The following is a 2,865-nucleotide window of genomic DNA, read 5'->3' as shown; positions in this document are numbered from 1 at the left end:
TCCTTCCTCTTCCAGTATCTTAAAATTTTATGCAAAATCTTCTTGTCCAATCGGTTGACCAACATTCAAACAACTCCTCCACCATGTAATTCTTACTTTCTCGAAATGAACATGTGTTTGGAATTCTCTTTTTTCCTTTTTGAATTAAATTTAAAGGGCGTGAGATTGTTTATGAATTTCGCCATAGCTTGATGCAACCAAAAACATGATTTCATTACTGAATTCTACAACTGCGCTGTTGGGGAAAAGAAGTATGCACCAGCCGGGAATCGAACCCGGGTCTGTACCGTGGCAGGGTACTATTCTACCACTAGACCACTGGTGCTTTGTTGAGCATTTGTAAGAAACTCATTTAAACCAGAAGAAATTCCACTATTTGTTTTTTAACATTTTAGCATATTAGTAATTTAATTTTAAAATGCTAAATTCCCTGAACTTGACCGACCCGACCTCAATACAAAACACGAGCAAATGACTAATTAATGCATACCTTTTGCCTCACCTTAAGATTGGTTCCGAGTTCCGACCTTGTGAGGTCGACGAGGTCGAGACAAATAACCCAACCTAGAGAGCAAAACCTTAATTCTTGATCTCAACCAAACCTCACCATTTAGTGGCCAGTCAGAATATCGCGGCACGTAGACTGCACGACCATCGAATTTGCTGACTGCATGTGCAACACGTATCAAGCATGCCGAGAATCCAACATATGTCCCTTCCCATCCCCTATAAATATCGCATTTAATGATAGAATGATGAAATTTTTGAGAGATTCTCACTTAAAGATCATTAGGCTTAGGACTCTCCGACCTTTTATCACTCTCTTCTTAACTCAAACACCTAAACCAATAAGCAGACCTATCAATGTTACTATACTATAAGATCTGCCCCAAAATTCAACTACCTTTTTTTTTTTTTTTTTTTTTTTTTTTTTTTAAGAAAAGGAGATATTTATTAGGAGGATAATCTAGGGGTCAAAAGACCCCTCCAGTCATACAAAAGAGAAGAGATAACAGAAGGAGGTAAAGAGATGGGGGTGAAAAAAACAGATGGAGAAAGGAGATTACAACCAAAAGAAGCTAAAGAATCTGCAACCTTGTTTGTTTCTCTATATGAGTGAGCAATTGAAGATGACCATGACGAGAGCAATTTTCGAATGGTGAAAATTGATTGTCTAATCTTCCATGGGATTGGAGCTTCGTGATTAAGAATGAGATGGACAAGAACTGAGGAGTCCACTTCAATGAGAGTTGGTTTACGAGCTGCCAGATCACACCATCTCATAGCAAAGGCAAGAGCAAGAGCTTCCGCTTCTAGTGCACAGGAAGCTGTAAGGGGAAAAGATAATGCAACAATAAAAAAACCTTCAGAGTTTCGTAGGATCGCACCTCCTCCACAAGAGATTGCTGAAAAGGAAGCATCAGAATTGAGCTTTAAGCGTCCAATGGGAGGGTGTTGCCATTTAATCCAAAGGGTCTTCTTTGGTCTCGGGTTAGTGAAAGAAGTCACGAGACCGGCTTCAATAAATCTTTGGTCGGAGGCTTTTGAGGAACAAAAGGGATGGGTTACCGAAAAGGCAAGGAAATCATTTTTAATCTCCCAAATAATACGGTCCTGCGAGTAGCGCCCTCCTTCATAAATCAGAGTGTTGTACTTCTTCCATACATTCCATAGAATAAAGCAAGGCATTAATTTTCGAATGGTAGCTGAAACATTACTCCATCCGTCTTCTGGTTCTGCTGATAGCCACCAGACATGGCATGTTGTTCGAACTGAGGTGGCAAGACCAAGATTGACATTGAAGAGGTTTGCAAAATAAACCCAAATTTCTATAATGCTTGAACAACTCCGCATGCAATGTTCAAGAGAAGCATTCTCATTCCAACAGAAAGGGCAAACTGAAGGTTGGTGAAAACCAAATTTTTGAATACAATCCGGAAAGGGAAGATGACGATGAAGCATTCTCCAAAGGAAGACTGAGATTTTTTTGGGTATTAAATTTGACCAAATATTTGAATAAGACAAAGTGACACACTTACTTGGACGGAAGAGGTTGTAAGCTGTGTCGAAGGTGAAAGATCCCAAGGTAGAAGGTTGCCAGATCAACTCATCCTCTAAGAAAGTGATGTTATCCTCAACTGTAGAAGACACAGATTTCATTCGTCGCCAAGTTATTGAGTCAGAATAACTCGAAGGTTTGTTTGGGTTTGGATGCAGGATTCTCATGTAGTCACTCCATATGGTGCCTCCTTTGCAGTATGAAAACCAAAGTTTGGCAGCAAAAGTGGATTGCAAAGCCGGTAAAGATCTAAAACCCAAGCCTCCCTCTTTTTCTGGAAAACAAAGTTTGGACCAGGAAGTCCAATGCCTTTTATTGTGACCTTGGTTAGAACCCCAGAAAAAGTTTGCCATCCTTTGCTCAATAGAATGGATAACTCCTTTAGGGAGTTGTATCGAAGCCAGTGAGTACAAAGGGATTGTTGATAGGACGTGTTTGATCAAAATGATTCTTCCGCCTGTAGAAAGAAGTTTTCTCTGCCAGCCAAGTAATCTTTTGTCAATCCCATCTAGGATATGTTGGTAGTAAAAGCTTTTATTTCTTCCTTTAAACAAATTGACTCCAAGATATTTGAAAGGAATAGTGTGTCTATGCATACCAAGCTCTCGAGTGATTGTGTTGATTCTTGCTGTGGAAGCAAATTTTGAAGTAACAAAGAAACTTTTGGAAAAGTTGATTTTCTGTCCTGATGCTTGCTCATATTCTTGAAGTGTAGCCTTTATATTCTGCAAGGATTTTCGGCTTCCACTTGCAAAATAAGAATATCATCTGCAAAAGCAAGATGAGTAATGATCGGGCAAGCAGCT

At 39.5% G+C, this 2,865-nt stretch overlaps 1 non-coding gene across 1 annotated transcript; it reads right to left on the bottom strand.

Annotated features, from left to right (window-relative positions):
- Positions 1–254: 254 nt before the first annotated feature.
- TRNAG-GCC lies at positions 255–325 on the bottom strand. Its single transcript has one exon. It is a non-coding gene; the product is annotated as a tRNA-Gly (tRNA).
- Between the last annotated feature and the right edge of the window lie 2,540 nt (positions 326–2,865).

This window comes from Ipomoea triloba, chromosome 9, assembly GCF_003576645.1.
Source record: "Ipomoea triloba cultivar NCNSP0323 chromosome 9, ASM357664v1".
Classification (NCBI taxonomy): Eukaryota; Viridiplantae; Streptophyta; class Magnoliopsida; order Solanales; family Convolvulaceae; genus Ipomoea; species Ipomoea triloba.
This window is presented reverse-complemented; position numbering and strand designations above follow the sequence as displayed.